This window comes from Somniosus microcephalus, chromosome 23 (genome assembly GCF_052327205.1).
Source record: "Somniosus microcephalus isolate GS21.2 chromosome 23, FLI_Smic_1.0, whole genome shotgun sequence".
Classification (NCBI taxonomy): Eukaryota; Metazoa; Chordata; class Chondrichthyes; order Squaliformes; family Somniosidae; genus Somniosus; species Somniosus microcephalus.
The window spans coordinates 5,965,343-5,978,750 of record NC_141009.1 but is presented as its reverse complement, the minus strand read 5'-3'; the positions used below and the strand labels follow the sequence as shown (position 1 = coordinate 5,978,750).

The 13,408-nt window shown below is 44.0% G+C and overlaps 1 long non-coding RNA gene across 1 annotated transcript; it reads left to right on the top strand.

Annotated features, from left to right (window-relative positions):
* Positions 1–819: 819 nt before the first annotated feature.
* On the top strand, positions 820–7,349 carry LOC147101591 (uncharacterized). Its single transcript, XR_015073323.1, has 3 exons — positions 820–2,116; positions 4,325–4,484; positions 6,829–7,349. It is a non-coding gene; the product is annotated as an uncharacterized LOC147101591 (long non-coding RNA).
* Positions 7,350–13,408: the final 6,059 nt, after the last annotated feature.

Genomic DNA, 13,408 nt, shown 5'->3' with positions numbered 1-13,408 from the left:
ATAGTCTGGCCATAATCGACCACAAGTCTTTTCTTTTCATTCGTTTTAACCACCACCACCTGGGCACGCCACGGGCTATTACTGTGTTCGATGATTCCCTCCCGTTGAAGCCTTTCCACTTCCTCTTTTATAAATGTTTTATCTTCTGAACTATACCGTCGACTCTTAGTCGTTATAGGTCTACAATTAGGAGCAAGGTTCGCGAACAAAGAAGGCGGACTTACTTTTAAAGTAGAAAGGCCGCAGACTGTGAGTGGAGGCTGAGATCCACCATACTTAAGGGTAATGCTCTCATGCTGACACTGGAAGTCCAAGCCTAAAATTAAGTTCACACACAACTGAGGTAATATGAGGAGTTTAAAGTCCTTATACTCCGTATCCTTAACAGTCAATGTGACTTTACAATATCCAGTTACCTCCGAAGTAAGGGACTTGGACGCCATCACAATTTCACTTCAAGTAGGATACACCTTAAATGAACAGGAGTTAACAAGGTTGGGGTGTATAAAACTTTCAGTACTGCCACAGTCTATCAAACACCCAGTAGGACAACCATTAATCTTGATGTCCATCATAGATTTCGACAAGGAACACAGTATGGTCTCGTCAACCGTAGCCGAGGCTAGAGTAAAACGATAGGCGGCAGCAGAGAAGACATCGGGTACAGGATTACCCTTACACACTTTACTAAAATGTCCCTGTTTCTTACATTTAAAACAGGTACCTCCGAAGTAAGGGACTTGGACGCCATCACAATTTCACTTCGAGTAGGATACACCTTCAATGAACAGGAGTTAACAAGGTTGAGGTGTATAAAACTTTCAGTACTGCCACAGTCTATCAAACACCCAGTAACCTCTCTGGCTGGGCATCTTTGCCTGGGGTGCTTAGATTGGCCACAAAAATAACACTTAGACCCATGGGGTACAGCCGCAACAATAGGATTAAGCGGAGGCTCCTTTGGTGTTATGGATGCCTCCATACTCGGAACACACGAGGCTGAGAGAGACGCTTGGGCTGATGCATACACTTCTAAATTCTTCTGGGCTACATCTAACGATCGAGCAGTAGCGACGACCGTTTTTAAAACTAACGAGTCATTCTCGAGGAGTCTCTGTCTAATATAATTAGATCGGAGGCCAGATATGAAAGAATCGTGGATGGCTTCTTCCTGATACATTATGGCAGAGACAGCCTTGTAGTTGCAATCCTTAGCCAAAGCCTTAAGGTCTTGCAGGAAATCGTCCAGAGATTCCTCGGGTAATTGCCTGCGAGTAGACAAAAGATACCTGGCGTATACTTCGTTAACCGACTTAAGATACTGGGCCTTAAGGGCTGCGAGGGCCTCTTCATATGTAGTAATATCTTCAATTATCGAGTAAGTTTGATGACTTACCAAGTTGGTTAGAAGACCCAACTTGTTAACCGTCAAATCGACCGATGCGATGAAGTGTTCAAAACATCAAAGCCAATGCGTAAATTTCTTTGACATGTCTGCCGAATGGGGATCGATATCCAGACGCTCTGGTTTCAAAAATCAATCCATCTTCCAAAAGTTGTTACTTAATAAAATTGATGTGCCAAATAACTGCCTGAATCCATGAGGTTAAAGCTTAAAACTAAAGGCTTTTATTAAGTAAGAACATGGCATCAAGTTAACACAGGGCAACCATCATTCATCACCGACCCAGCCCTTGGTAGAACATTCCAGAAGAGGGGCGGAGCTAGGGAGGAGCATTAGTGGTTACACCGGTGGAACATTCCAGACATTAACAAGTACAACAACAACAACAATACAAATGCCAGAACACAGAGTTATTTCATCACATGGAGTAGCTGGACTGCTTGTGGAGAAGCATGCAATTTCTCTGCAACTCAAAGCGTGTTAAAATAGAATAGAAAGCCAGACAGGCAAACTCCAGTCTGGTGAGTTATATGATGGGTCGGGCAGTGCAGCCTGTGCTGTAAAAATCTGTTAACTGTAGATTTTCCTTTTTGTCTCCAGAGAAACAGGAACTAAAACGACTGAAAGAATTTAAACTCTTGAAGAAACTTGAGGAACAAAGGGCAGATGAAGAGAAAGCACAGAAGGATCTAGAAGAAAAAAAAGAAAAAGGTTTTTAAAAATCTGTTTTAAAACATCATTGTAAGTATGAAAGAAAGGAAGACTTGCATTTCTATAGTGCCTTTCACGACGGCCCAAAGTGCTTTACAGCCAATTAAGTACTTTTTGAAGTGTAGTCACTGTTGTAATGTAGGAAACGCGGCAGCCAACTCCCACAAACAGAAAGCTGCCACAAACAGCAATGTGATAATGACCAGATAATCTGTTTTTTGTGATGTTGATTTGACTGATAAATGTTGGCCCCAGGACAGCAGGGAGATCACCCCTGCTTTTCTTTGAAATAGTGCCATGGGGTCTTGAGAGGGCAGATATCTCATCTGAAAGACGGAACCTCCGACAGTGCAGCACTCCCTCAGTACTGCACTGGAGTGTCTGCCTAGATTTTTGTGTTCGGATCTCATGGAGTAGGACTTGAACCCACAGTCTTCTGACTCAGAGGCGAGAATGCTACCCACTAAACCACAGCTGACTCTGGGGATAAAACCCCTAAAAGAGTACAAATCTGACATATTCTCCCATGTTTGCGCTATTCTTTCCTGCCTGGTTTGGTTTTCCCATGTCCCAGCTAAGTGGGTGGGCAGGGAGCTTGCTTCTCTTCCCTCTGTTCTCAGCTAGGAAGAGGTGCCCCTACTCAAGACCAACTTCTTCCCCTCGAGGGGCTTGCCTCGTGCAGAAAATCTGGGCATGGACCGGTGTCCCATCACACAGTGCTTTCTGCTGTTGCATCACAAGTGTTTTTATACAAATACTGTTACGAATAAAGGCCACAAAAATGTGGTTAAGAAAGAACTTGCATTCACTTTTAAACCACCATCAACTGAGCTGGGTATATGTTCTATAGCTTAGTAGTTAGAGCTTGCTTTCAGTGCAAGGGCAGAAAATCCTGGAAATACTGTGAATAACCTGCAGATGAGACATTAAACCAACGCCCTGTCAGTCTGTTCTGGTGATTCAGGTAGATGTTAAAGACCCATGGTGGCATTCAAAGAAGAGCAAGGAGTTGTCCTGGTCAACATTCCTCCCTCAACACCACCAAAAATACAGTGTAACTTTCCAAATTGCTAATTGTGGGATCTTGTGTGAAAGAAAACTGCTGCTGTGTTTGCTTACATTACATGACTGCACTTCAGAAGTAATTATTTGAATGTAAAACGCTTTTGAGACATTTGAGAAGACATAAGGTGCTATGTAAATGCAAGTTTTAATTCTCGGTGGGACTAGCCGTTAAGAGTAACAATGATGAACTTTTTCCACATTTCTCCCCAGTTGGTGGCTTTGCAGCAGCTTTGGTCTGTTTCCCAGCCAGTGTGTGGCACAGGGAGAGCAGCAATAAGATCTCTCTACCTTATTTATGGAGGCCAGCAGAACTGGATTAGGGTACACCGAAAAAACAAAATGGAAAACTTTAGAAGTTATGCTGCAGCTATACAAAGCCCTGGTTAGACCACACCTGGAGTACTGTGAGCAGTTCTGGGCACCCCACCTTTAGGAAGGATGTATTGGCCTTGGAGGGAGTGCAGCGAGGTTTACCAGAATGATACCCGGACTCCAGGGGTTAAATTATGAGGAGCGATTACACACATTAGAGTTGTATTCCCTGGAATTTAGAAGGTTAAGGGTGATTTGATCGAAGTTTTCAAGATATTAAGGGGAACAGATAGGGTAAGTAGAGAGAAACTATTTCCGCTGGTTGGGGAATCTGGGACTAGAGGCCATAGTCTAAAAATTAGAGCCAGACCTTTCAGGAGTGAAATTAGGAAACACTTCTACACACAAAGGGTGGTAGAAGTTTGGAACTCTCTTCTAAAAACAGCAGTTGATGCTAGATCAGTTAATTTTAAATCTGAGATTGATAGATTTCTGTTAACCAAAGGTATTAAGGGATATGGGCCAAAGGCGGGTTAGGTTGCAGATGACCCATGATCTCTTGAATGGCGGATTAGGCTCGAGAGGCTAAATGGCCTACTCCTGTTCCTATGTTTACACCAATTGAATAATCATTTAAAACATTTATCTGAAGGAATGATGGTTGGAGATTTTATATTTAAAACAAATAAATTCTGGCAACTTGAGGTTTGCTCCTTGGACAGTGCCACAGAGGATCAAACCTGCACTCCACCACTCTGACACTGATTGTTAAATGCTTCTGTGTGCTGGTCCGCTCTTAATATGTACTGACATATCATTTATATTTTCTAGGTCGTCTGTATACGGTTAGTGTGGCGTTACCAGGGTCAGTACTGGACAATGCCCAATCTCCAGAGCTCAGGACATACTTGGCTGGACAGATAGCGCGTGCCTGCACTGTGTTCTGTGTGGATGAAATTGTGATCTTTGATGAACAAGGAGAAGATGCAAAGTAAGATTGCTCGTTAGCGTTAGTTATTCATACCCTGTTACAAACAGATCTGGCCTTTGCGCATTTAATTCTGTTAAATACAAAAGTTCTTTGGAGCATTCTAAAGTTGTTAATTCCAACTTAATCTGCACTACCTTGGAGTCCTGGCCAATAAGCAAGCTCCATGTCTGTTTCTTGTGCACTTGGGAAAACGGCAGTGATCTGTTCTAGTTGCTCCGGTCCTCCTGCTGTATACATAGGAAGGAACAGCCGAAGGCCATTCAGCCCCTCGAGCCTGTTCTGCCATTCAGTTAGATCACGGCTGATCTGTGTCTCAACCCACAGTTGCTCCATATCCCTTGATACCCTTACCCAACAAGAAACTATCGACACAATAGCAAAATACTGCGGATGCTGGAAATCTGAAATAACAACAGAAAATGCTGGAAACACTCAGCAGGCCAGGCAGCATCCATGGAGAGAGAAACAGAGTTAACATTTCAGGTCTGTGACCCTTCATCAGAACTGGAAAAAGTTAGGGATGATTTTTTTAAATTTGTTTATGGGATGAGGACGTCGCTGGCAAGGCCAGCATTTATTGCCCATCCCTAATTGCCCTTGAGAAGGTGGTGGTGAGCCGCCTTCTTGAACTGCTGCAGTCTGTGTGGTGAAGGTGCTCCCACAGTGCTGTTAGGTAGGGAATTCCAGGATTTTGACCCAGTGACGATGAAAGATCGGCGATATAATTCAAAGTCAGGATGGTGTGTGACTTGGAGGGGAACTGGGAGGTGGTGGTGTTCCCATGCGCCTGCTGCCCTTGTCCTTCTAGGTGGAAGAGGTCGCGGGTTTGGGAGGTGCTCCCGAAGAAGCCGTGGCGAGTTTCTGCAGTGCATCTTGTAGATGGTAAACACTGCAGCCACGGTACGCCGGTGGTGGAGGGAGTGAATGTTTAAGGTGGTGGATGGGGTGCCAGTCAAGCGGGCTGCTTTGTCCTGGATGGTGTCGAGCTTTTTGAGTGTTGTTGGAGCTGCACTCATCAAGGCAAGTGGAGAGTATTCCATCAAACTCCTTACTTGTGCCTTGTAGATGGTGGAAAGGCTTTGGGGAGTCAGGAGGTGAGACACTCGCCGCAGAATACCGAGCCTCTGACCTGCTCTTGTTGCCACAGTATTTATGTGGCTGGTTCAGTTAAGTTTCTGGTCAATGGTGACCCCCAGGATGTTGATGGTGGGGGATTCGGCGATGGTAATACCATTGAATGTCAAGGGGAGGTGGTTAGACTCTCGCTTGTTGGAGATAGTCATTGCTTGGCACTTCTGTGGCGCGAATGTTACCTGTCACTTATCAGCCCAAGCCTGAACGTCGTCCAGGTCTTGTTGCATGCGGGTATGGACTGCTTCATTATCTGAGGAGTTGTGAATGGCGCTGAACACTGTGCAGTCATCAGCGAACTTCCCCATTTCTGACCTTATGTTGGAAGAAAGGTCATTGATGAAGCAGCTGAAGATGGTTGGGCCTAGGACACTGCCCTGAGGAACTCCTGCAGCGATGTCCTGGGGCTGTGATGATTGACCATCAACCACCACAAACATCTTCCTTTGTGCTAGGTATGACTCCAGCCAGTGGAGCGTTTCCCTCTTGATCCATTTACAAATGGTTGGGTGTGTCTTGTCCTCCTAGGGGACCAATCAGAAATATGGTGTTGCAAATAAACACAACCTTTAGGTTTTAGGTTTTTCAGGCTGGCCTCGCACCATTGGCCAGCTCACTGTTGTGTGGGTGCTACAGCCAGAATCCCCTCGAACTTTCTCCCTACATTCCCTTAGGTTGTGACTGACAAATTCATTTCACGGCAGAACGGCCACATGCAGACCTTGGATTGAAACTCTGGTATTTACCTCTTGGGTCTTCCAGTTACTGGGCCACTTTGGTGTGTCTATGATCAAATTTCACAGCTGAGATGAAATTGAGTGTGAAATTATGATTTTAATACATTGTAATTTCAGACAATGCAAAATACAATTTTATTTGTTTTTTCAGAAGATGTTTGATTTAGTGAGCTGTGTGTGTTCTATCAGATAATGAAGACTTTTAAATATTAATAATGTAAGTTAATTTCTTCCATCTTTTTCAATTGGAAAATTCTCCCACCGTCTACAGCTGGCCAAGTGACCTACTCCCAAGACTTAGGCACTGCTGCTCTTAAATTGGGAACTAGGATGACTCTCACTCCCACTTTCCCTCCCTCCCTAAGGGGAAACGCCTGCCATTCCCCCCACTCAGGCCAGCATGTCCCCCTGATCAATATCTCATTATTTTGGGGATTGAATTTTACAGTGAATGGTGTTTTTTTGCCCTCTTCTAGGAAGCCATTCTCATCACCCTATCCACATTATGACCAAAGATTGACACGGCAGTCGGAAGATCCACTTCAAGTTGAAAACTGTAAATGTTTTGCAATGTACCACCTTTCAAACTGCCCATGAAGTGGAGGACTATCATTCACCGGCCATCGCTCGTGCTCCTGACTGACACCGGCGCTCACTCTCTAGACTGCAGGGATCCAACCCTGGCTTGGGATGCAGTAGCAGAATGTGCTGCAATGTTTGTGTTGAGAGTCTGCACTCTGGAGTTCCCGCACAGCCGGCTCACCGGCTTTTAAATGGGAAAAACCGCGCATGCGTGGTATTTTGAATGGGTCGCGCACCCAAAAAAAATTAAAGGGAACATTGATCACTGCATAGTGTCACAATTCAGGTGTATAGGCTGGTTATTGACTACAGTGAAAAATCTCTGTAGTCTGCCCAAGACCACAGACTGTTGCGGTGTATTTTTATGATGAATCATGCCGTTTATATGTCGAGTAAAGTTTTATTTTTAAAACTACGTTTCTCTTTCATTAGTATTTTCGGTTGCAAATGTTTTCTTTATTGAGAACTTCTCATAGTTCAGGGGTTAAGCCAATGTAGGAAACCGTGATTCTGTATCATAGAAATTTACAGCACAGAAGGAGGCCATTCGGCCCATCTTGTCCGTCAAAGAGCTATCCAGCCTAATCCCACTTTCCAGCTCTTGGTCCGTAGCCCTGTAGGTTACGGCACTTCAAGTGCGTATCCAAGTACTTTTTAAATGTGATGTGGGTTTCTGCCTCTACCACCCTTTCAGGCAGAGAGTTCCAGACCCCCACCACCCTCTGGGTGAAAACATTTCTCCTCAAATCCCCTCTAAACTTCTGACCAATTACTTTAAATCTTATGTCCCCCTAGTTATTGACCCTTCTGCTAAGGGAAATACGTCCTTCCTATCCACTGTATATAGTCCCCTCATAATTTTATACACCTGAATTAGGTCTCCCCTCAGCCTCCTCGGTTCCAAAGAAAGCAACCCAGCCTATCCAATCTTTCCTCACATCTGAAATTCCCCAACCCAGGCAATATCTTTGTAAATCTCCTCTGCACCCCCTCTAGTGCAATCACATCCTTCCTGTAAGGTGGTGACCAGAACTGAACGCAGTACTCTAGCTGCGGCCTAACTAGTGTTTTATACAGTTCAAGCATAACCCCCCTGCTCTTATATTCTATGCCTCAGCTAATAAAGGCAAGTATCCCATATGCCTTCTTAACCACCTTATCTACCTGGCCTGCTACCTTCAGGGATCTGTGGACATGCACATAAGAACATAAGAAATAGGAGCAGGAGTAGGCCAATCGGCCCCTCGAGCCTGCTCCGCCATTCAATAAGATCATGGCTGATCTGATCCTAACCGCCAATCTACTATCACAGAACCATCTCCTGAATCTAACAGAATTAGACACACGAAATAGGAGCAGGATCAGGCTACACGGCCCCTGGGCCCGCTCCGCTACCCACAGGGCCATGTCCGATCCGAACCTAGACTCATGTCCAAATTCCTGCCCGCTCCCCGTAACCCTTAATTCCCTTTACTTCTAGGAAACTGTCTATTTCTGTTTTAAATTTATGTAATGATGTAGCTTCTACAGCTTTTTGGGGCAGCATATTCCATGGACCTACCACCCTCTGAGTGAAGTAGTTCCTCCTCATCTCAGTTTTGAAAGAGCAGCCCCTTATTCTAAGACTATGCCCCCTAGTTCTAATTTCACCCATCATCGGGAACATCCTCCCCGCATCCACCCGATCCAACCCCTTCACAATCTTATATGTTTCAATAAGATCGCCTTTCATTCTTCTGAACTCCAATGAGTAGAGTCCCAATCTACTCAACCTCTCCTCATATGTCCATCCCCTCATCCCCGGGATTAACCGAGTGAACCTTCTTTGTACTGACTCGAGAGCAAGTATGTCTTTTCTTAAGTATGGACACCAAAACTGTATGCAGTATTCCAGGTGCGGTCTCACCAATACCTTGTACAACTGAAGCAATACCTCCCTATTTTTATATTCTATCCCCCTAGCAATGAAAGTCAACATTCCATTGGCCTTCTTAATCACTTGCTGCACCTGCATACTAACCTTTTGAGTTTCGTGCACCAGGACCCCCAGATCCCTTTGTACTTCAGTACTTTCCAGTTTCTTGCCATTAAGATAATAACTTGCTCTACGATTTTTCCTGCCAAAGTGCATAACCTCACACTTTCCAGTATTGTATTCCATCTGCCAAATCTCTGCCCACTTACTTAGCCTGTCTATGTCCCCTTGCAGGTTTTTTTATTTCCTCCTCACTCACTACTTTCCCTCCCATCTTAGTATCATCTGCAAACTTTGATATGTTACACTTGGTCCCCTCCTCCAAATCGTTAATATAGATTGTAAAGAGTTGGGGACCCAGCACTGACCCCTGCGGAACACCACTAGTTACTGATTGCCAGTCTGAGAATGAACCATTTATCCCAACTCTCTGCCTTCTGTTAGATAGCCAATCCTCTATCCATACCAGAATATTACCCCCAATCCCGTGATTTTTTATCTTAAGCAATAATCTTTTGTGTGGCACCTTGTCAAATGCCTTTTGGAAGTCTAAATACACTACGTCCACTGGTTCCCCTTTATCCACCCTATATGTTACTTCCTCAAAGAACTCCAGCAAATTTGTCAAACATGACTTCCCCTTCATAAAACCATGCTGACTTTGTCCTATTAAATTATGATTATCCAAATGTCCTGTTACTGTCTCCTTAATAATGGACTCCAAAATTTTACCTACCACAGATGTTAGGCTAACCGGTCTATAGTTTCCAGTCTTCTGTCTACTGCCCTTTTTAAATAAGGGTGTTACATTAGCAGTTTTCCAGTCTGCCAGGACCTTTGCTGAGTCCAGGGAGTTTTGGAAAATTATTACCAATGCATCCACAATCCCTACCGCCACTTCCCGCAAGACCCTAGGATGTAAGCCATCAGGTCCAGGTGATTTATCCGCCTTGAGTCCCATTATTTTACCAAGTACCACTTCCTTAGTGATTTTGATCGTGTTTAGCTCCTCCCCCCCATAGCCCCCTGTTTGTCCAGTGTTGGGATATTCTTAGTGTCCTCTACTGTAAAGACTGATACAAAATATTCATTCAGTGTTTTTGCCATCTCCATATTTCCCACCATTAATTTCCCGGTCTCATCCTCTAAGGGACCAACATTTACTTTAGCCACCCTTTTTCTTTTTATATAACTATAACAACTCTTACTATCTGTTTTTATATTTTTTGCTAATTTACTTTCATAATCTATCTTCCCTTTCTTAATCAATCTTTTTGTTATTTTTTGCTGTCTTTTAAAGTTTTCCCAATCCTCTATCCTCCCACTAGATTTGGCTACCTTATACGCCCTTGTTTTTAGTCGAATACTATCCTTAATTTCTTTACTTAGCCACGGATGGCTGTCTTTTCTTTTACACCCTTTTCTTCTCAGTGGAATATATTTTTTTTGGAAGTTGTAAAATAACTCCTTAAATGTACACCACTGATCATGTATCATCTTACCCTTTAATCTATTTTCCCAATCCACTCTACTCAATTCTGCTCTCATACCTTCATCGTCTCCTTTATTCAAGCTTAGCACGCTTGTTTGAGATCCAACCTTCTCACCCTCTAATTGAATATGGAATTCAACCATGTTATGGTCACTCATTCCAAGGGGATCCTTTACTAGGACATTTTTAATTAATCCTGTCTCGTTACACAGGACCAGATCTAAGGTTGCTTGCCCCCTGGTCGGTTCAGTTACATACTGCTCAAGAAACCCATCCCTAATACATTCAATGAACTCATCCTCAAGGCAGCCCTGCCCAATTTGATTTGTCCAATTAATATGATAGTTAAAATCCCCCATAATTATAGATGTTCCCTTATTACAAGCCTCAACTATTTCCTGATTGATACTCCGTCCAACAGAGTTGCAACTGTTCGGAGGCCTATAGACTACGCCCACTCGTGTTTTTTTCCCCTTATTATTCCTTACCTCCACCCAAACTGTTTCATTATCCTGATCTTTTGACCCAATATCATTTCTCTGTATTACAGTGATTCCTTCCTTTATTAACATAGCCACCCCACCTCCCCTTCCTTCCTGTCTGTCCTTCCTGATCGTTAAAAAACCTGGTATGTTTAATTCCCAGGCATTGTCACCCTGCAGCCATGTTTCTGTAATGGCCACAAGATCATACCCATATGTAGTTATTTGTGCCATTAACTCGTCTATTTTGTTACGAATGCTACGTGCATTCAGATAGAGAACTTTCAAATATGTTTTCTGACACTTAGTTCCTGCTTTTGCCCTTTTTATTACTTTACCTTTTACTCCATACCTTCTGCCCCTTCCTGACACGCTCTGGTTTTTAATTTCCCCACTGCTACCTAAGTCTATGACCTTCTCTGTTGTCATTTTTATTATTTGCTCTCTAGGAACCTCCCCCCCACTAGTTAGTTTAAAGCCCTCTCTACAGCCCTAGTTATATGATCTGCCAGGACTCTAGTCCCAGCACTGGCCAAGTGAAGCCCGTCCCAACGGAACAGCTCCCTCCTGCCCCAGTACTGGTGCCAGTGTCCCAGGAAGCAAAACCCATTTCTCCCACACCAGTCTTTGAGCCACGCATTTAACTCTCTAATTTTATTTGTCCTAGCCAAATTTGCTCGTGGCTCAGGTAATAATCCAGAGATTATTATCCTTGAGGTTCTGTTTATTAATTTGACCCCTAGCTACTCATACTCCTTTAACAGAACCGGCTTCCTAGTCCTATCTACGTCGTTTGTACCAACATGGACCACGACAACTGGATCCACCCCCTCCCACTGCAAGTTTCTTTCCAGCCCAGAGGAGATGTCCTTAACCCTGGCACCGGGTAGGCAACACAGCCTTCGGGACTCTCGCTCTCGGCTGCAGAGAACTCTTATCTATCCCCCTAATAATACTATCCCCTACCACTACAACATTTCTATTTACTCCCCCCTCTTGAATGGCCCCCTGTTCCACGGTGCTGTGGCCAGGTTGCTCATCCTCCCTGCAGTCCCTGCTCCTGTCCCCACAGGGAGTAAGAACCTCGAACCTGTTGGACAAGAGCAAGGGCTGCGGCTCCTCCAGCTCTACCTCCTGGATCCCCGTACCTGCCTTACTCGTAGTCACACCGTCCTGTCCCTGACCATGGGCTACATCTGAATTAATTAACTTCATAGGTGTGACCACCTCGTGATACACAGAGTCCAGGTACTTCGCCCCCTCCCTGATATGTCGCAGTGTCTGAAGCTCAGACTCCAGCTCATCAACACGGAGCTGGAGTTCCTGTAGCAGCAGACACTTGTCACAGACGTAATCACCGTGAGCCTCAATGGGGTTCACCGGCTCCCACATCTCGCAACAGTAACACATCACCTGCTCCATTCTATGTAATTAATTAAATTTTTTATTGTTAGTTATGGACACCCTCTGCCCGATTTTAGATGCTAGTATCCCCTTTAATTAATTGGATTTAAATTAAATCAATCCCTCTAGTTACACCAGTTAAATGGTTTACCAACAGTCACTCTGCACCAGAAAGGCCTTATTAACTACAACCCACAGAGTTAAAGTTTGAAAAGAGCACCTAACACCCCACTTACCCTAACTCACAGCACTCTTTGATGGCTCGCACTCACTGCTTGCTTGCACTGGGACTGGTCTTTTTATACTGTTTGTTTGTTTACAGCCAAATGAGTCACCCCTGCTGATTGGTTAGAAAACTGGTTTCCACTGTCTGCTGTGCCAATTTACTCCTACTGCAGTGTAACCTTGTTTTACTCTTCTTAAACCAACAGAATCCCAAATATTTAACTTTTCCCCTTTACTTAAACTGCTTAAGTAATCTTATCAAGAATGATTTAAAGAGAAATAACAATGAAAGAACTCTCACACTTACCCAAACTCACAGCACTCTTTGATGACTCGCACTCAGAGGTCCCTCTAATCTTCTGCACTTCTCAGTGTCCTACCATTTACAGTGTATTTCCTTTCCTTGTTAGTCCTCCCTAAATGCATTACCTCACACTTCTCCAGATTGAATTCCATTTGCCACTGTTCTGCCCACCTGACCAGTCGATTGATATCTTCCTGCAGTCTGCAGCTTCTTCATTATCAACCACACAGCCAATTTTGTATCATCTGCAAACTTCTTAATCATACTTCCTACATTCAAGTCCAAATCATTGATATGTACCACAAAAAGCAAAGGACCCAGTACTGAGCCCTGCGGAATCCCACTGGAAACTTCCAGTCACAAAAACACCCTTCGACCATTACCCTTTGTTTCTTGCCTCAGCCAATTTTGGATCCAGCTTGCCACTTTGCCTTGGATCCCATGGGCTTTTACTTTTGTGACCAGTCTGCCATGTGGGACCTTATCAAAAGCCTTGCTAAAATCCATATAGACTACATTAAATGCACTACCCTCATCGATCCTCCTTGTTATCTCAAAAAATTCAATCAAGTTAGTCAGACACGACCTTCCC